General features: G+C 32.7%; 1 protein-coding gene across 3 annotated transcripts in view; it reads right to left on the bottom strand.

Annotated features, from left to right (window-relative positions):
• The window catches only part of LOC149790460 (uncharacterized), a 170,764-nt gene that overhangs the window by 101,067 nt on the left and 46,315 nt on the right, over positions 1–23,382 (bottom strand). Inside the window, exon 1 of one of the 3 annotated variants that reach the window (XM_089972520.1) lies at positions 20,354–20,881. The exons of the other annotated variants lie outside the window; for them this stretch is intronic. The gene's annotated coding sequence lies outside the window, so the exon portion shown is untranslated. Of the gene's footprint in view, positions 1–20,353; positions 20,882–23,382 lie in introns of those variants that run through there. 3 annotated transcript variants of the gene reach the window in all.

The raw sequence follows: 23,382 nt of genomic DNA on the forward strand, positions 1-23,382 counted from the left end.
AGCCGATCATCCCTGTTGTTTTTGCCACCCCAAGCCCCCACTTTTTTCCTCTGGGGTGTAAAAATTGTATAAAAAAATTAAAACCAGTGCAAAAGGAAGCACACTTACTTTTGGGGGGCCTTCAATTGTACTGAGCTAGTTAAAACATATCAATTAATTATCAAACACACCCACATGAGAATGCAAGATGTGCTTTTAAAATTAAAAATTAAAATTAAAACATATTTAACAAATACATTTATTAAATATGTTTAACCTAAACAAAATCCGTAACTAAGCAATATAAAAGAATTATAATCTCTTCAGGGGGAAATTGAATATAATGTGTTTATACACTTGATTTAAGATACGTGTTTATCATCATCATCATCATCATCATCATCTACACTTGATTTAATATATGTGTTTATACACTTGATTTAAGATGTGTGTTTATACACTTGATTTAAGATGTGTTTATACACTTGATTTAGGATATGTGTTTATACACTTGATTTAAGATATGTGTTTATACACTTGATTTGAGATATGTGTTTATACACTTAACTTAAGATATGTGTTTATACATTTTATTTAAGATAAGTGTTTATACATTTGATTTAAGATATGTGTTTATACACTTGATTTAAGATATGTGTTTATACACTTGATTTGAGATGTGTTTATAAACTTGATTTAAGATATGTGTTTATACACTTGATTTAAGATATGTGTTTATACACTTGATTTAAGATATGTGTTTATACACTTAACTTAAGATATGTGTTTATACACTTGATTTAAGATATGTGTTTATACATTTGATTTAAGATATGTTTATACACTTGATTTAATATATGTGTTTATACACTTGATTTAAGATATGTGTTTATACACTTGATTTGAGATATGTGTTTATACACTTAACTTAAGATATGTGTTTATACATTTTATTTAAGATAAGTGTTTATACATTTGATTTAAGATATGTGTTTATACACTTGATTTAAGATATGTGTTTATACACTTGATTTGAGATGTGTTTATACACTTGATTTAAGATATGTGTTTATACACTTGATTTAAGATATGTGTTTATACACTTAACTTAAGATATGTTTTTATACACTTGATTTAAGATATGTTTATACACTTGATTTAATATATGTGTTTATACACTTGATTAAAGATATGTGTTTATACACTTGATTTAATATGTGTTTATACATTTGATTTAAGATACGTGTTTATACACTTGATTAAAGATATGTTTATACACTTGATTTCAGATATGTGTTTATACACTTGATTTAAGATATGTGTTTATACATTTGATTTAAGATATGTGTTTATACACTTGATTTAAGATATGTGTTTATACACTTGATTTAAGATATGTTTATACACTTGATTAAAGATATGTGTTTATACACTTGATTTAAGATATGTTTATACACTTGATTTAAGATATGTGTGTATACACTTGATTTAATATGTGTTTATACATTTGATTTAAGATATGTGTTTATACACTTGATTTAATATATGTGTTTATACACTTGATTTAATATATGTGTTTATACACTTGATTTAAGATATGTGTTTATACACTTGATTTAATATATGTGTTTATACACTTAATTAAAGATATGTGTTTATACACTTGATTTAAGATATGTTTATACACTTGATTTAATATATGTGTTTATACACTTGATTTAATATATGTGTTTATACACTTGATTTAAGATATGTGTTTATACACTTGATTAAAGATATGTGTTTATACACTTGATTTAAGATATGTTTATACACTTGATTTAAGATATGTGTTTATACACTTGATTTAAGATATGTGTTTATACACTTGATTTAATATATGTGTTTATACACTTGATTAAAGATATGTGTTTATACACTTGATTTAAGATATGTTTATACACTTGATTTAAGATATGTGTTTATACACTTGATTTAAGATATGTGTTTATACACTTGATTTAAGATATGTGTTTATACACTTGATTTAAGATATGTTTATACACTTGATTTAAGATATGTGTTTATACACTTGATTTAATATATGTGTTTATACACTTGATTTAAGATATGTGTTTATACACTTGATTTAAGATATGTGTTTATACACTTGATTTAAGATATGTGTTTATACACTTGATTAAAGATATGTGTTTATACACTTGATTTAAGATATGTTTATACACTTGATTTAAGATATGTGTTTATACACTTGATTTAAGATATGTGTTTATACACTTGATTTAATATATGTGTTTATACACTTGATTAAAGATATGTATTTATACACTTGATTTAAGATATGTTTATACACTTGATTTAAGATATGTGTTTATACACTTGATTTAAGATATGTGTTTATACACTTGATTTAAGGTATGTGTTTATACACTTGATTAAAGATATGTGTTTATACACTTGATTTAAGATATGTTTATACACTTGATTTAAGATATGTGTTTATACACTTGATTTAAGATACATGTGTATACACTTGATTTAAGATACATGTGTATACACTTGATTTAAGATAAGTGTTTATACATTTGATTTAAGATATGTGTTTATACACTTGATATAATATATGTGTTTATACACTTGATTTAATATATGTGTTTATACATTTGATTTAAGATATGTGTTTATACACTTGATTTAATATATGTGTTTATACACTTGATTTAAGATATGTGTTTATACACTTGATTTAAGATATGTGTTTATACACTTGATTTAAGATATGTTTATACACTTGATTTAAGATATGTGTTTATACACTTGATTTAAGATGTGTTTATACACTTGATTTAAGATACATGTGTATACACTTGATTTAAGATACGTGTGTATATACTTGATTTAAGATACATGTGTATACACTTGATTTAAGATGTGTTTATACACTTCATTTAAGATATGTGTTTATACACTTGATTTAAGATATGTGTTTATACACTTGGTTTAAGATATGTGTTTATACACTTGATTTAAGATGTGTTTATACATTTGGTTCAAGATGTGTTTATACATTTGATTTAAGATATGTGTGTATGCATTTGATTTAAGATATGTGTTTATACACTTGATTAAAGATATGTGTTTATAAACTTGATTTAAGATACATGTGTATACACTTGATTTAAGATATGTCTTTATACACTTGATTCAAGATATGTTTATACATTTGATTTAATATATGTGTTTATACACTTGATTTAATATATGTGTTTATACACTTGATTTAATATATGTGTTTATATACTTGATTTAAGATAAGTATTTATACACTTGATTTAATATATGTGTTTATACACTTGATTTAAGATATGTGTTTATACACTTGATTTAAGATACGTGTGTATATACTTGATTTAAGATACATGTGTATATACTTGATTTAAGATGTGTTTATACACTTGATTTAAGATACGTGTTTATACACTTGATTTAATATGTGTTTATACACTTGATTTAATATATGTGTTTATATACTTGATTTAAGATAAGTGTTTATACACTTGATTTAAGATACATGTGTATACACTTGATTTAAGATATGTGTGTATGCATTTGATTTAAGATATGTGTTTATACACTTGATTAAAGATATGTGTTTATACACTTGATTTAAGATACGCGTGTATACACTTGATTTAAGATACATGTGTATACACTTGATTTAAGATATGTGTTTATACACTTGATTCAAGATGTGTTTATACATTTGATTTAATATATGTGTTTATACACTTGATTTAATATATGTGTTTATATACTTGATTTAAGATAAGTGTTTATACACTTGATTTAAGATACATGTGTATACACTTGATTTAAGATACATGTGTATACACTTGATTTAAGATATGTGTTTATACACTTGATTTAAGATATGTGTGTATACACTTGATTTAAGATGTGTTTATACACTTGATTTAAGATATGTGTGTATACACTTGATTTATGATATGTGTGTATACACTTGATTTAAGATGTGTTTATACACTTGATTTAAGATATGTGTTTATACACTTGATTTAAGATATGTGTTTATACACTTGATTTAAGATGCATGTGTATACACTTGATTTAAGATATGTTTATACACTTGATTTAAGATATGTGTTTATACACTTGATTTAAGATACGTGTGTATACACTTGATTTAAGATATGTGTTTATACACTTGATTAAAGATATGTGTTTATACACTTGATTTAAGATACGTGTGTATACACTTGATTTAAGATACATGTGTATACACTTGATTTAAGATATGTGTTTATACACTTGATTTAAGATATGTGTTTATACACTTGATTTAAGATACGTGTGTATACACTTGATTTAAGATATGTGTGCATTAACTTGATTTAAGATATGTGTTTATACACTTGATTTAAGATATATGTGCATACACTTGATTTAAGATATGTGTGTATATACTTGATTTAAGATACATGTGTATACACTTAATTAAAGATATGTGTTTATACACTTGATTTAAGATATGTGTGTATACACTTGATTTAAGATACATGTGTATACACTTGATTTAAGATATGTGTGTATATACTTGATTTAAGATATGTGTTTATACACTTGATTTAAGATACATGTGTATACACTTGATTTAAGATATGTTTGTATATACTTGATTTAAGATACATGTGTATACACTTGATTTAAGATATGTTTATACACTTGATTTAAGATATGTGTGTATATACTTGATTTAAGATACATGTTTATACACTTGATTTAAGACATGTGTTTATACACTTGATTTAAGATATGTGTGTATACACTTGATTTAAGATATGTGTGTATATACCTGATTTAAGATACATGTGTATACACTTGATTTAAGATATGTTTATACACTTGATTTAAGATACGTGTGTATACACTTGATTAAGATACATGTGCATAGACTTGATTTAAGATATGTGTTTATACACTTGATTTAAGATATGTGTTTATACACTTGATTTAAGATACGTGTGTATACACTTGATTTAAGATATGTGTGTGTATACTTGATTTAAGATATGTGTTTATACACTTGATTTAAGATACATGTGTATGCACTTGATTTAAGATATGTGTGTATGTACTTGATTTAAGATACATGTTTATACACTTGATTTAAGATATGTGTGTATATACTTGATTTAAGATACATGTGTATACACTTGATTTAAGATATGTATTTATACACTTGATTTAAGATATGTGTTTTTACTGTCAACTAGTTTAAATATTACCCTTTAATCAGAAAGCAGATTCTGTTGTTGTTGCTGTTGTAGGGTTTAACACCATTTTTCAGCACAAGATAAGGTATACATGGCTACCAGTATAAATGGTGGAGGAAGAACCCTGGAAAACCCCCAGAAAGAACCACCAACCCACGAGAAGATACTGGCAAGCTTTCTCACATACCCACATTGGCTGAACCTGAGACTCAAAAACACACAGACAGAGGTAAGATGGCAGTGATCCATAACGGTGAGCGCTTTTGACCACTTGGCCACTCGGGGGAATGCAGATTCTGTAATCTAATTAGTATACAATTACATTTTACTTTCATTTGCTAATATTAAATAATATCAGACTTGGTTAGAGAACGGAAAATGTATATCTTACTGATTTCACAATCTATCACTAAATTATTCATCATTTTCCCTAAAATTCTGAAAGACATCTCAAGTTTTTCTTTTCCTTTATTTGTTAATTTCTTTATCCTCATTTTGTGCTGAATGTCACAACACATCTGAACTAATATCAATTTAGGTGAACAAAGTTGTGCTTACGTTACAATTTCAGTACACACACACACACACACATATATATATATATATATATATATATATATATATATATATATATATATATATATATATATATGGCAACAAAAATCTCCTGTACTGGAGACACAATTCTCCTACATTTGGAATATGGACTTTTCCCCTAAAATCCTTATAAAATTAAGGTGTTATATAAACATTTGTTACCTAATTCAAAAGCCTATTACTCAAGCACTAACACTATGGGATGCATTCAAGGACACTGTACATTGCATGTACAAACATACAAACAATAAAAGTGTGAGATGGGCTTATTAATGGAAATGTTCCCATGAATAAGAAATTGACTAGTCTTCACTTGTCTTTACTTTATCTGCATGGAGAATTTGCAAATACCAGTCTGGGGAAAAATCCAGTAAAAACTGCACCTCGCTGCAGTCTGTTTTAGTGAATAGATGTTCATCTCATCCCTGAGAAAGCATTGATATAATGAAGATTCTGATATCAGAAAGTATTGACATTATGAAAATTATGACATCAGAAGGTGCTAATTTAATAAAAATTATGATATCAAAAAGTGTTGATATCATGACGATTATATCAGAATGTGTTGATATAAAGATTATATCAGAAAGTGTTGATATCATCAAGATCATGATATGTTAAACATTATGATATCAGGAAGTGTTGATATCATGAAGATTATGATATGTTAAAGATTATGATATCAGAAAGTACTGATATCATGAAGAGGATATCTGAAAGTGCTGATATCATGAAGATTATGATATCAGAAAGTGCTGATATGAAGATTATGATATCAGAAAGTGCTGATATCATGAAGATTATGATATCAGAAAGTGCTGATATCATGAAGAGGATGTCTGAAAAGCGTTGATCATGAAGATTAAGATCTAAGAAGCTGTTGAATCATGACCAGTATGACATAAAATAATGTTGATATCATTTAGATTATGATATCTGAAAGTGCTGATATCATGAAGATTATGATGTCAGAAAGTGCTGATATGAAGATTATGATATCAGAAAGTGCTGATATGATGAAGATTATGATATCAGAAAGTGCTGATATCATGAAGAGGATGTCTGAAAAGCGTTGATCATGAAGATTAAGATCTAAGAAGCTGTTGAAATCATATGACCAGTATGACATAAAATAATGTTGATATCATTTAGATAATGATATCTGAAAGTGCTGATATCATGAAGATTATGATGTCAGAAAGTGCTGATATGAAGATTATGATATCAGAAAGTGCTGATATGATGAAGATTATGATATCAGAAAGTGCTGACATCATGAAGATTATGATATCTGAAGGTGCTGATATCATGAAGATTATGATATCTGAAGGTGCTGATATCATGAAGATTATGATATTAGAAAGTGCTGATATGAAGATTATGACATTAGAAAGTGTTGATAATAGTGCTTTATTTATTTATAGTGGGTGACTCATTAGTCAAAGACTATTCTCCCTTGAGGCCCTCTTAAGGAGAGTATAACAATGCACATTATATGAAGATAGCAATAATTAGTGTTTATTTTAACATGTTTAGTATTAAAATACTAATTCCATTATCTATTAGAAACACATACATGCTCATGATATCTTTTCTTAAATACTCTAATATTTTCAGCAGATTTTACATGTAGTGGAAGCTTATTCCACAGAACTGTACCATAATATTGAAAACTCTTTTTAAATTGCTCTGTTCTTGGTTTTGGTACTAGAATGTTTCCATGTGATATTGATCTCAACTGGTATTGTGTTGAAAAAGGCCTGAATAAGTCCTGAAGATACTCTGGTGCAGTTCCATGTAGACATTTATATAAAAGAACTGCCTTGTGAAAATCTATCCTGTCATATATTGTGAACCATTTGAAGTCTGTAAATAATGCTTTTGAGAGATGATCAACAGATGCATCTAAAATTACACGTGCTGCTCGTTTCTGAAGTTTATAAATCCTGTCAAGCTCAGATTTAGCACAGCTTCCCCATACATTAGAACAATAATCCATTGTTGGAAGAATATATGACTTGTAGTATAGATTGCGAGTTTCCATAGGTAAATATTTCTCGATTTCACTGAGAAGGGCAATTTTGGATGACAGTGTTTTACAAAGCTTATCATTATGGTCATTCCATAAAAAATTATTATTTACAGACACACCTACAAGCCCTTCATGTTTGACATTTTCTAATGGATGTTATTGCAAGAGATAGTTTTGGGTTCCCTGACTTGTGTAGCTTTTGTGATGTCCCCAAAATCATACATTTTGTTTTACCTTCATTAATTACCATTATAAAGATTATGACCAGGGGTCATGTTACCAGGCAAAGTGGGCGACTAAGTCACCTAAAAAGTGTAAACTTCACCTTCTTCTTTTCGGAAAATGAAAATGACTTCACCCTGCGATTTTTTTTAGAGGAGCATTGAATGACCATCTGTTTTAAGATGCTCCCTTAGTTCCAGTATTATAGCTCAATTCAAAATGTAGGCTTCAAGCCATCAAACAGTTGGTGCCCACAAACGTTTCAATTGTGCCCAGAAACAAACTCTTGCACATTGAGAGGCATGTGTTTTGATAGCTGTTTGACAATTAACCCTTTACTGAGTAAGTTAGTAACTAATTACTCCATGATTTCCGCAAGTTATCCTTAATGATACAAACATACAAACTTGTGTTTTGAAACTTAAGCTTATTGTCTTTTAAGAATAGAATTGGTAACATGAATATTTCAATTGCCTCATGTACATTATTTTCTTCATAAAAATCAGTTTGGAACCGTAAGTGAACCTGTCACATGGAAATAATGGCAGTCATCGCATAGTCGGGGAAGTAGCGCTTTATTAGTTTGTCTTTTTTTGCAAACCATTGGGCAAATATATTCAGGAAAATATACAACTCATAGAAAGCATTATAAATATTATGTCATTGAAAATTTAACTTTTTTTTTAAATGCTATTATGTAGGTCAGAAACATATATGACATTGTCATGTAGCTGTCAGATTAAGGCTGTTATCTGAGTTCACTTATTTTTATGAAAATACAAAGAAAGAAAAAAGGCAGCAATGCAAATACTATTTAACCAAAGCCTAACGTTACACCAAGTATGTAGACAAACGATAAAACCTTATATTTACAATCCTATCAATGGACTATTGTAACAAAACTTTAAAGTGATTGGTTACATTAAGAAAACCCCTCTTTCTAAAAACAGAAGCACTTGCATGTTGGCTGTGTTGATTCAGTTGAAATGAGGGTTTAGTTCATTCATATACTGACTTTAACAGGAACAGTTACGGGAAAGTTTTCCTGGCAACAAAGAAATGAGGAAGAGTAGGATCTGAAAGATGTATGCATTTGCCCTCATGTACGTGATGGGTTGTCTCGTACAAGCTTAGAAATCTTTTCAACGGCTATTTTATAGTGAACGTTTAGAAAGAAAAAAGAAAAAATTCTTGATTAAGGGTAGTTGATTAAGCATTTGTACTAATTTGCAATCAAAATACTGTAATCTAGTTACTCACTTAAAATTCGTTACAGTTTTATATAGCTTCTGTTGTTCTCTTTTTAAGTCGAACTTTGCATAAGAAATATGTGTGCCCTAGAAATCTGCATCTATACTAATACTGTAATAAGACTTCTCAAATGACTGTGTATCGTGTGGATGATGAAACCTGATCAGGAAGTTGATAAGAGAAGAGGTATGTACAAGTCTTACTATGTATGCATGTATATGTGTGTGTGTGTGTGTGTGTGTGTGTGTGTAGGTATGTATGTAGGTATGTATGTATGTATGTTTATAGGTAGCTAGCAGGTAGGTAGGTAGGTATAGCATTTAATGATACATCAGTTATTATACAATGCCTAGTATGTGTAGGTAATCAAATAAAAAAGCATACAATGAATAAAGTTGTTGTTGTTGTTGTAGGGTTTAACGCCCTTTTTTCAGCACTAGATTAGCTATACATGTCAGCCAGTATTAAGGGTGGAGGAAGCACCCGGAATAAACCCGGAAAGAACAACCGACCCACAAGAAGCTACTGGCAAGCTTTCTCATATACCCACATTGGCCGAACCCAAGACTCGGACCCACACAGACAGAGGTGAGATGGCAGTGACCCGTAACGGTGAGCGCTTTAGACAACTCAGTGCCCTATAGAGTCTGTAATTTAATTAATATACAACTACATTTTACTTATATTAGCTAATATTTAATAATATCTGACTTGGTTAAAGAACAGAAAATATGTATGTTACTAAATTCACAATGTATCACTTAATTATGCATAATTTTCCCTAAATTTCTGAAATACATCTCAAGCTGTTTTCCCCTTTCATTTCTTTTTCTTCATTTTGTGCTGACTGTCAAAACAACTGATATCAACTTACGTGAACAAAGTTGCGCTAAATACATTGTCAGTACAAATATCACAGCCCCCATCAAATAAAAATAAAAATGTGTAAAATCCTGTACATTTATACTGGGCTCTTTAAAGTCCAAAACCTTGCTAAACTAGAACTTAATCGCAGGACATATCTCAGGAAAAGCAGGCTGCCTCTGTTACCTGTTTCTTACAACATACAAGAGACACTGATTTACTGTAGTAATCCCTCTTTATAACTCAGTCCATAGGCGTCATATAGTATACCTTATTACAGCAGGACCACCTTATAATAATGTACACTGTACATTTAATTTTACAACCACTTAATGTAATGGTATCCAAGACTATACACACAGAAACTGTTACAATGAGGGGCATTATTTGTGAGGGTGTGTTGTAATTACATTATAATGACATCCAATCCCTATCTGCTTCCTTGATTTAATGAACAGCTTCATGTCTTTGACATAATAAAATTACCCACTATATGTATCTCATCTCAGATAAAAAAAATCAACATAAATTTGACATTAACTGTGTGTACTCACTTATAAGACTAGTCCAACTGCAAACTGCACATTGTGCACCAGCAGATCTGAACTAAGATCTTGATCTTTGCTGTTTGCAGCATGACACAACTTATAAGCAGGTATGTATGGTCAGCAATGTGGTTACAGCATACACTGTCACAACTATAATACACCTTAAGTAACATGCTGGTAAGTCACTCTTCATGTCGTTTAGATCTGAGTATGCATAGGCATGGGACTGGAATATGCCTACCAAGTCATTTAATTGTCAACAACTATCAATCAATTAACTGCTAAGTGTGATCCAGCTCAACTGCTGACCAATTACATTGCAAGCCACATGACAGCAGGTACTGGTCATTGCTCCTTGCTCACTGAATGAACTCAAGACACCTGAGTATCTTTGCCTATATATAAGACATGCAAAGACACCTGATAATTGGACAGTGCTCCCTGACCTTATAATGCTGTTCATCAGGGAGCCATAGAGTGTACCACCTTGTAATGAAGTAAACGATGCATATAATATCATCATTACTTAATGAAATGAGATCCATGACAAAACCTAATAGCCTGAATTGTGTTATAACTTATGGCCTTATAAGTATTAAGGAGTGCTGTTGTATAATTTACAATTAGAATATTGATGGTCTAGTAATCATCCATTCCTAATATATATATATATATATATATATATATATATATATATATATATATATATATATATATATATATATATATATGGGATGGGTGTGTGTGTGTGAGTGATTTGGATTTTTAATATAGCTTTAAAAAAAAAATCAGTCATATCGCTATGATGTCTGCAGTGTGGCAGTTTATAGTGATGACCTCCCACATCCAAGGCAGATGCTCTAACCACCAGGCCACCATAGGGGACTATATATGTGATGGACAGGTAAGGAAATATTGCTGGGTCTAAGTACCTGGCAGGGAATGACAAAGCAATGTCAGGTATTTCCAAGTAGTGCAAAAACCCAAGTGGATCCTGGATGGCCATGCTGGGTACTCATCACCCTAATTAGAACAACGAGCGACCCTAAGATTCTATCTCTTTCCTGGAACTTTCCTTTTAGTAAAACAAACCAAGATTTTATCCTTCATGCTAACCTTACCAAACATTAACGTAAGCGTCCCTCGATGTGAATGATACTCGACTGTATTGAAAGAAATGACAGGATGAGTTCTCAAAGTGAATGATACTCTACTGTCTGGAAAGAATCAACAGGAATTTAAGGTAAGAAATTGACAGGATGAGTCCTCAAAATGAATGATACTCTACTGTCAGGAGAGAATCAACAGGAATTTAAGGTAAGAAATTGACAGGATGAGTCCTCAAAGTGAATGATACTCTACTGTCTGGAAAGAATCAACAGGAATTTAAGGTAAGAAATTGACAGGATGAGTCCTCAAAGTGAATGATACTCTACTGTCTGGAAAGAATCAGGAATTTAAGGTAAGACCTTTCGGCTGGAACATCAGCACAAGGCACATCCTAGGACAAGTAGGTAGCCTCCATTAGTTGCCTCTTGTGACATACTGGAAGGCACCTGCTAACCTAGAGAATTCCCTGGCTATAAAGCTGTCCATGGGGGACCAGACAAGTACTGACATATATTATACATCACAGGAGTGTTATATGATGAAACAGGATCCAGGAACATAGCTGCCTTACAAAAGGGACCCTATTTCATTATAAAATTTGCAGTAAGATACTGAAATATAACAGTTGGAGAAAAATGATATAGCCACAGTGGCAATACAGTGTCCCACTTCTATTGCCACAGTGGTGATATCTCTTTTAGAACTACATGTTCTTTTTTCTCATTTATAAAATATATCTGCCCTGATCTATGTTATTCAAACCTTTACTTCCATATTTAGGTCTATTTAATTTTTCTTCTTCCTCCGCTTGTTCTAACTTAATCCATCCCATTCTCTCCCTTAACATCAGAATATACTCATCTTAAAAACTGTGTCGACTGTCGACCCTCTAGGGTCCATTTAACAAATCAAATCAATGAGATGCCATCAAGAAATGCCACACACACAAAAAAAAAACAACTCAAGCAGCAAAAAGTAGACTTCAAGTATTAACTTTTTTATTATTAATTTTTATGAATTATGGGAACTGTCTGCAACAAAACTACCTGTCGCTATGTGTCACCCATACTGAGTACAGTATTATATAGCTGGAATACTCTACAATAAATGGCACACATTTTCAAGAAAATAATTTGTAATTAAATACAGCAATACAATTTTTGGGCAGCAATTATGACTCGTATCACAATCGTGTTTGAAAATGATGGATAAATCAGACACCAATTATGGTTGATTGTAAACCAAAATTAAGTGACAATGGAAAATTCAATATAGCATCTGCTTTTGAACTAAACAACAAGTTTGCCAAAGCCACACCAAAATTTATGTTTGAGTGTAGAAAAAATGTAATTAAGAACAAAAATCTTCACAAGTAAACTCATACTCATTAAAATAGTTTGTTTAAAGACTATACGCTTTGAAGTCTGTCAGATACAACTGCCCTTTTACGTTTCCACATTACCCCACCACAACATTATCAATTTGCACATGAAATGTATTAACAAAAATAAAAATTCTCTTCATTTTCGTTTGAATACAGTCATTATTTTGACAAAATAACACAAACTGAAACATATGTCGAAGCTAAATTAATCTGTAAAACATCACTGTCCCAAAACTAATGTCAAATTTAGGAACTTCTTTTATCAATGCAGTAATGCAGCATTTAATACCATTTGCAATGTAAGAAAATCCATGCAAATTAATGGTTTTAGTCTTTTACCAATATAATGTTTCCACTTTGCTCCATACTTCTCAAAATTCGCAGAAATCCTGAGATATCTATACTGAAGCAGTACTGGTATCAATGTATATGAAGCTTACTTTACTTATGATTTCAAGTGAACAGAAAACCATATGTACTGCTTATAAGTCGAGTCCAGCTGCAAACAACACAGACCCTGATCTGCATCACATAATGTGCCAGTGGATCAGGGATGATGTTCTTTTGCCACACCGATTACTCTGGAGAAAAAAAACTGCATAGACCAGATCTGCCAGTGCATTATGTGACTGAATTCCTGGGTCTGCACTGTTTGCAGTTGGACAAGACTTATAAGCGAGCATAATTGGTAATCTTTGATCTACCAGCACTTTATACAAAGCCATATGTCAGGTCTGCACTGTTTAGTCTATTAAACATTATGCACATGTCAACGCAGAGACTTGGATTTGTATTCTCCTTAGACTTCTAAGTGAGAGTTGTGTGAAACATTATCATACAGACATGTTTCTGCTGACTTATGTGATTAGATTTATGTGAATTTAGCATTAACCAAGCTTCATAAGAATTTTACTAATTTATTTTTTTTAAAGAAGACACATAAAAAATGAAATTATTTGTTTAAAGCAACAACAAAAATTGGAGTTGTAAATGGTTAGAATGAACAGTATTAAAGTTAATTGAATTATGTAATTTTCAATTAGAATTAAAGGCAGTGAAGCCAACAAATTCAGAGTTATGTGATTTACATAACCACTCTTGGGAATGCAGCTATCACATAATTTGGGGGTTAGTTGTACTTATGGTTGTATGGTGTAGATTTGTGCCAATACTTGCAATTTTGATAATGCCCCTGAGGGTGGGATTATGGGGGAAGGTAGTTGTGATTTCACATACATTTTAAATAACTCTGAAGTTGCATGTTCTGAGAATTGGCAAATGCAATCAATGAACCAAGTGTCGGCACATACAAGATATGGATCCCTGGCTGATGTCCCTCACCACAAATTTGCCCTGGGCAATCATAAGGTAGTTATTTCCCTTGGGCCCCCTCCACTTCCCTACAAATCCTGAAAAGAGGCTGATCCATCAGAATTGTTTAAAAGCTATTTTTCTTTCGCTGGATAATCTTAACTGTGATAAAATATACAAAACTCATTTTTTTTATATATAATAGAGTCTTTTCATGTATCTGTTTCCTAAATTTGATATTTGCATTTAAATTTTGTTGAACCTGAGGCTGTCTTCCATCTACTTTTACGCATCTATTGCCAGCTGTCATGAGGATTACTTTCACTCTGCTTAAGTCACATGACTTTGTTAAGACCTGGATCAAGTTATTGCACCCTGCTCAAATACTGAATTATACATCATGTTGACTGACCCATCCTATTCCTAGAATTTTGCTTATGAGGTAATCGCTGTATATATTAAGGCTTAGTGGCATATCAGTAGAATACGCGGTTAAAGTAATTAACTTTGTGTGTGATGCAGTCAACTACGCTTATATGTATAGCCTTGGGACTGGACCCAAGCTATGCATATAAACGGAGCATGCATTTAAGTGGAATTCATGTATATTAATGAAGGAAAAATGGGACCATACTTTCGCTATGCACTTAAATGATCTATGCAATTAAGCGATATGCATTAAAGTGGAGCCAATTGTACTATTTTTTTGAAAAATGTTCACTAGAACTTTATCTTCAATCACAGAAAAAAAGATTTCTTCTGGAAAGAATATTCTGGATGGCTAATTTTTTTAACAAAGTATTCATAATCATTTATGATATATACTGATAGACAGACATAGAGACAGACAGACCGTCTGGTACATTGGTAGGTAGATACATTGCAAGATAAAATTAATTCAGAGAAAAGAAATCAAAGATAAGTTGGTCCAGAGCTCTCTGTTGTCACCCATAGTTTCTGGTCATGGGCTCTCAGTTTTCAAACTCTGGTCTCCAGTTTTTCATAACTGGGCTCAAATTTCGGAACAAATGTGGCCCTGGGCTTACATTTTCAAATTTTGACAGAATGCTACAAAGCAGATTATCATGAAGATAAAAATGTTCATACAAATACCTGTACAATTTCGCAAGCAAATTAGGAACTTGATAGAAATAATTCCTTGTGAATCAATAAAATTTAAGGGTACTTACCTGTATTTCCAATATAAACCTATACACCATGTGCACACCCAAACTGTGTCTACCCAGGTGTATATATCTATTCGCATATTTACTTATCTATCATCTGATGTCGTTGATGAGGGTGACTGTACAACTGTGGGTGAAATATGTAACTTCCACTATTCCTTTTCTAACATACACACTCATGTTAACTCCTAGTATCTGCCATCTTTCATATGAAACCGTTGCTATGCAATTTGCTTTGTCATTCACAACCACAGCAGCAATCATATTCACTGTATTTATAAAGCAGGTGGGGAAAATCCAGAACATCAATTCCTACACATTACACTTGACATTAATACACAGTTACCTTTAAATGGTTACACAGCACTGTCCCACTATAAGGCCATTTACTATAACACCATTCCTGTTACAAGGCTGATATGGTCATTGATTGAGGGAGCCTTGTAGATATAATGTACTCATTATAAGACTGTCTGCTCCAATTGAAAGCATTATACTGAGGGAATGCTGTACATATAATGCACTCATTATAAGGCATTCTCATTATAACGTAGTCTACTCTATAACTCCTATGGGCAGCATTATAATATGAAAGTACTGGGTATGTAAACACAGGAGAATAGAAAAAAAAGCTTTGTAGAGAAGTACAATACTTTATACAGTAGCGGTATTTCAGGCATTAGTAGAATTTAAAATATTTTTTTTTTAAAAATCCTATCATAGCTCGGAAAGGTTCAGATCCCAAAACTACTGCTATAATCATACTTACTTGAGATAAAAAGTCAAATGATATGTTCAGCCGACATTGGCCCCTAGGTTTGTATTTACCTTTACCTGGGCAAGGCTGTTGTGGGTGGATATGGCTGGTACATCCATGGTCAAACCAAATTTTAAGCAAGAAATTCATGAAAAGTTATTAATTTCAACTAGCGATGTGTTTGTAATTCATGTGTGTCATCACTATAAACCACACAATGAAAGAGTACCATGAATGGCACATTTATACTCACCCCTATATGCAGGCATTAGCACGATAAGACTAAAGTGTAGAAACCATTGTACTTACCATGACTGTGACCACGGACTTTTAGACTGCTGAAGCCATAAGACATTAACATACCCTAAACACAAGCCATCCACACTGGTTCTACCCTAAACAAAAATCATTCTGCAAAGCCCATTATTCTCTGGGTCATAATGACCATGACCTTTGATCTTTCAAACATAAAATACAAACCCTCTACAAACTTTGGTTCAATTACGTGGTCTAGAGTTAAAGTAATTACACGTATGCAAAAAATATTTCTTCTTTCAGGCAGTGACCTTGACCTTCAACCATTCAACCCCAAAACCAATATGTTTCTCTTTCACAGTGTGAAAGTCATCCACTAACTTTAGTGACCTTTTGAACCCCAAAATCAATGATTCTTTTTCAAAGAACCTAATTTTGATGAAGGTACTGTACATGCCAAATAAATGAACATTTTTGCAGCAGCCATTTTTCTTCTTTCAGTCTTTGACTTTGATCAATGATCTTTTGACCCCAAAATCCACAGAAATTTTCCATATTGCAATTGCAAGTGAACCACTAAGTTTGGTCTAGGCATGTGGTGTAAATGTGATGTGATGTGATGTGATTTTTATTTTTAATGTAGCTTTAAAAATTTTTCAGTCATATCACTATGATGTCTGCAATGTGGCAGTTTATAGGGATGTCTAGCACTGGGGCATCATGCCGCAGATATGTAACATGATGTCCCACCCAGTCACATTATACTGACACCAGGTCGACCAGTCCTAACACTAACCTCTTAATGCTTAACGCCAAGCGAGGCAGCTGTTAGTACCATTTTTTAAGTCTCTGGTATGACTCGGCCAGGGATCAAACCCACGACCTCCCGCATCTGAGGCGGACGCTCTAACCACTAGGCCACTGGAGCGGTATGTGGTGTAAAACTAAGTTACTGTACAGAAACCATCTGTTCTTTCAGCTGCAATGGCTTTGACCTCTGGACCCCACAATTAACAAGTTTCTTCCTTAGCCCAGTGCAAGCCATCCACAATGTTTGGTAGCTCTAGATTGTGGAAAAGTTGAGTTATTGAGCAGAAACCATTTTTCTTCTTTCAGTCAGTGACCTGGACCTCTGAACTTTTCAGAGTGAAATCAATAATATTCTTCTAAGAACAAAAGCAAGTCATCTGTAAAGTTTAGTAACTGTAGATAGTGGAAAACTTTAGTTATTGTGTACAAACCATTTTTCTTTCTTTCATGCACAGTGCGAGCAATTAGCCCCACAAACTATAGGTTTCTTTTTTACTCATGATTAAGGAATCCACAAACTATAGACTTCTTTTTTACTCATGATTATGGAATCCACAAACTAGAGGCTTCTTTTTTTACCCATGATAAAGGAATCCACAAACTATAGGCTTCTTTTTTACCCATGATTAAGGAATCCACAAACTATAGGCTTCTTTTTTACCCACGATTAAGGAATCCACAAATTATATTCTTTTTTACCAATGATTAAGGAATCCACAACTTTGGTAAGTTTTTCAAAACCTCAAGTGCAAATTTAATATAGACAACCGGAGTTATAGTGTTGAAGGGAAATTGTTAACAAACAGATAACATATATCATAACAAAAAATACACTCTGCTCTATGGGGGTCTTTTACAAATGTATCAAAATTTGACACCTTCTTCTAGTGACATCAAAATCTAGCTTCAGCTAAATACAAACGAAAAAGTGCAAACCCAATACCATGTTCATTTTACAAAAGGCTTTTGTAAAGGTAGGCCTATTCCTACAAGTGTTAAAAATGTACAAAACTTGAAAAATTGCCGTAATGGTCTGAAATCTAATCAGGTTGTCTATATCTGAACAGGTCCACCACCAATCTTCCTTTTGTCAACATCAAATAATTTTTTTTTGAAGATATGTGTCCAAAATGTTCAATCATATGTAAATAAAGATGATAATCCTGACCCGGTCCTTCTCAATTTAAAATATTTTCTGTATCCTCAAGTACCACCCAACTGCAGCATGTATAAGTAATCATGTGATCTTTTGTCAAAATGACCTTGAGCATTGAGCGTTAGATCTTTAAAGCAATTTGTACTTTATCCAATAAAGCTACGTTCAGAAGAAATTAAAAACCTGTTTCTCTTTGGGATTAGTGTCACCTTTATATCTAAAACTGATTGGCTTCTTTTGTACTCTGATGAGGTTTTGTAAAGATCAGTTCAGGAGAATTAAAACTATTACATGGGTACCGTTTTGATTTGACACACACAAACAAAAGATTATATATATATATATATATATATATATATATATAATCCTTATGGTACATTTGCGTCTAAGGATTTAGTAATTCTGGGTACCATCCCTTAAACCTGATGAAAGTGAGACTAATCCAATCATAGTCAGGACCTCCCAATAAGGCATAAAAAAAGTAACAAATAGGGCAGATCAAGAGTTGGTGTTGCGTTATCTTTTTGGGGGCCAGAAAAATTTAAGATAGGAATATAATTTATATCTCTTTCCTTCCATGCCTAATTTGCCCAGGTAAGTTCATTTTTATCTTACCTAGCCAAATGTCTAACTTTTACAGTAGTATAACAATACAAAACATAATGCAATTATTTAAATCATTAACAACTTAAGCAAATGCTGGGTCCAATTTGGATCATTTTGTCGTGGCCCCCTAGATTTATGCACAGAGCCCCCTGTGAGCACAGCATTTGGAAATAAACTTTCAAACAAATTTTATATGATACTGAACTTAAAATTGTATTCCATCACTTTAAACTTTCTTTCTACGGATATATTTTTTAAATTACTAACATGCGGGGCCACTGTGAATGCAAGGCCCCATTGGGCAAAGTCAGTCCAATCAGCCAAGCTAAATGGGTGATATTACATGAATGCCTGGTTACTGCAAATAAAAAAGCAAATCTGGGCATACTTTCATTATCTCTTCTTTTTAATGAAAAATTGTTTGATTTTTTTTCAACCAGTAATTGATATACTCGTAAGAAGGTCACACAATGGACACCAGTTGGGGTTTTGCTTCAAGCCATTTTTTAAGTTTAATTTGAAATCAGAAGCACCATTTGTGATTTTCTCATTCCTTCTTCTCTTCATTTCTTTTCATTTGGATGTTAGCACAATTCAATAAGATAATGGAAAGCTTAGAAAGTGTCGGAATAAATAGGATAATTTTTCTCCCTCAATCATTTATACATACAAACATATATGAATATCTACAGACTGACAGACCTACAAGATCATTTATTTAAGAGTGTGTATATATATATGATCCACTATCCATTTTTTAACTAAAACTTCAACCAATTTAACTGATGATGAGTTGGTTATATATATATATATATATATATATATATATATATATATATATACACACACACACACACACACACATACATACACTCAGATAGCATGAAAGAAAGAATTTATGGAAGAGACATAGAACAACTAAAACATGAATGTCAGAAATTTTGACTCCAGAAGACAACATAATTAAAATATGACAAGAAATGTGTCTACCTTAGCAGGTAAAATGATATCCCAAATGGTCAACAGTTACAATTTCCTAGCAAAACTTCTTTTGACCTATCCTACAGCACATGAACAACTGAACACAGCAAGTGCAAGTAAACTGTTCAAGCACTGAGTCATACAATAAAAACAACTCCCATTTATTTACCAGCATGTTGAAAGGAAGAACATTATTTACCTAACAGTCATACCTAACACAGTCAATCGAAGACTCATTACATGTCCAAGCATAATCAAGCCTACCCAGCAACATTCTACTGAATCAATCACACACCCACATTACAGCAAGCCCAGACACTACTGTGAAGTCCTGCCCTGGATTTTGGCCAATATCCAGCACACGTTCCTTGTATTATACAGAACAGTATTCTGTCCCCACTCCTACTCCCCCTACACCTGTAATCTGCTGGCAAGCTGCCTAAAAGACCCTATTATATTTACTCATGTAGGTGCATATGCATTTAACTGTAATAACAAAACTCCAGCAAGGTGAGAATTACTATGACCTAGTTTATAATATATAATGCCTAATACTTCCTAGTTCATCATAAATATTTCAAAAGTCCCTAAAAAAAAACCCACATCATTACAACCACCTTTAATAATGACAATAATGACAACGGTAACAATAAGTATGATGACAATGATGAGTTTTTTAATTGCTTAACTTTTTAGAATAGACCCAAATTTGATGATGAAACATTCACAACTCACATAATTGTCAAGAACTTCTTTACTGCAAGGTTTTACAGTCTCACACAGACCACCCTAAACTATTTCAATAAAAAAATTTCTAAGCAAGCTGCCGGGGCTTATCATGGGAGAGATGATGATAATGATGATGGGTGGCAGCAGTGGTTGTTATGCTGATGATAATAATGGTGATAGGTGGTGGTGATGATGATGATGATGATGATACCATAAAAAAAATATAGATTTATGCTTAAAGATTATTGGGTCAGTTGACAAGAGATTTTTCCCCCTCCATAACTTCCATATATCAAAAATGCTTGGGGGTTAGGGTGGCCAATGGAAGCCATAACAAATATTCACTTTAGGGTCTTCTTTTCTCACCAAACGGAAGTATTCTATTTTGATGTGCTTTAGACAGAGATCAGGTTACATGGAGTACTGACTGACAAATGGATGGAGGGACAATACAAATCCTATTATACTGGCATGGGAAGGTGTAATATTTATTAGGACAAGAAATAAAAGATCTTTTGTAAATTCTTGAACTAAATGAACAGGGCATAGAACCACAATCTTTCACCTGCCATGACATGCATGTACCTTTCCTCAATAATTGGACTCAACGGTAAGAAATCTTGACCTAAAATGAGGTATTTCACAAGACAAGAATGTGTACCTGTTTTAAAAGTTGCAATCTTGAAAAATGAGCTTTCAGTGTGAACACTGTGATGACATAACAATCATTCAAAAACACTGATAACAGATTTTGAAGACAGCCACTGTGGTGGCCAAATTGGATGTCGGAACATCACCATTTCCACTGAGACCCATTTTAGACACCATCATTGGTCTCTGAATTAAAACCACATGTTGATAGGATGATCCATGCATTTAGCATGAGTAGTGATAAGATTTTCAAGATGGTCAATGTGGTGGCCATACTGGATTTCCAATCAGCATCATTTTCATTTAGGACTACATCATGGGATGAATATCTGTGTAAATTTTCATGGCAATCCTTCAAATAGTTTAGAAATAGCAATTTGAGCTATTGGACAGACCACAAGCTGATCCTATAATCTCTTTTGCTTTATGACCAATACAGCTTTTAAGTTGGTTTTCTAACAGAAGCTAATTCTAACATGAAAAATGAACAAAATATTACTCGTTTGCTCTGTAAGTACTCCCATATCATTCTGTGGACCCACAACTAGAGCAGGTAAGCATCTTATGCAACATGGCTTGTTTACACTGTTAGCCCGCTTTTGACTTTTTAGCTACAGCATGCAAGTATCATATTCAGTGTGGCTTGTTTACACCACTAGTACTCGGCAGACTTGGTATTACAGCATGCAAGTATCACACTCAGTGTGGCTTGTTTACACCACTAGTACTCAGCAGACTTGGTATTACAGCATGCAAGTATCACACTCAGTGTGGCGTGTTTACACCAATAGTACTCGGCAGACTTGGTATTACAGCATGTAAGTATCACACTCACTGTGGCTTGTTTACACCATTAGCATTCGGCAGACTTGGTATTACAGCATGCAAGTATCACACTCAGTGTGGCTTGTTTACCCCACTAGTACTTGGCAGACTTGGTATTACAGCATCCAAGTATCACACTCAGTGTGGCTTGTTTACACCACTAGTACTTAGCAGACTTGGTATTACAGCATGCAAGTATCACACTCAGTGTGGCTTGTTTACACCACTAGTACTTGGCAGACTTGGTATTACAGCATGCAAGTATCACACTCAATGTGGCTTGTTTACACCACTAGTACTTGGCAGACTTGGTATTACAGCATCCAAGTATCACACTCAGTGTGGCTTGTTTACACCACTAGTACTTGGCAGACTTGGTATTACAGCATCCAAGTATCACACTCAGTGTGGCTTGTTTACACCACTAGTACTCGGCAGACTTGGTATTACAGCATGCAAGTATCACACTCAGTGTGGCTTGTTTACACCACTAGTACTTGGCAGACTTGGTATTACAGCATGCAAGTATCACACTCAGTGTGGCTTGTTTACACCAATAGTACTCAGCAGACTTGGTATTACAGCATGCAAGTATCACACTCAGTGTGGCTTGTTCACACCAATAGCACTCGGCAGACTTGGTATTACAGCATGCAAGTATCACACTCAGTGTGGCTTGTTTACACCACTAGTACTCGGCAGACTTGGTATTACAGCATGCAAGTATCACAGTCTGTGTGTCTTGTTTACACCAATAGCACTAGCAGAAAAAGTATGACAGCATGTGAGTATCACAGTCTGTGTGTCTTGTTTACACCAATAGCACTAGCAGA

This window comes from Sinohyriopsis cumingii, chromosome 10, assembly GCF_028554795.1.
Source record: "Sinohyriopsis cumingii isolate HCF-2022 chromosome 10, ASM2855479v2, whole genome shotgun sequence".
NCBI lineage: Eukaryota > Metazoa > Mollusca > Bivalvia > Unionida > Unionidae > Sinohyriopsis > Sinohyriopsis cumingii.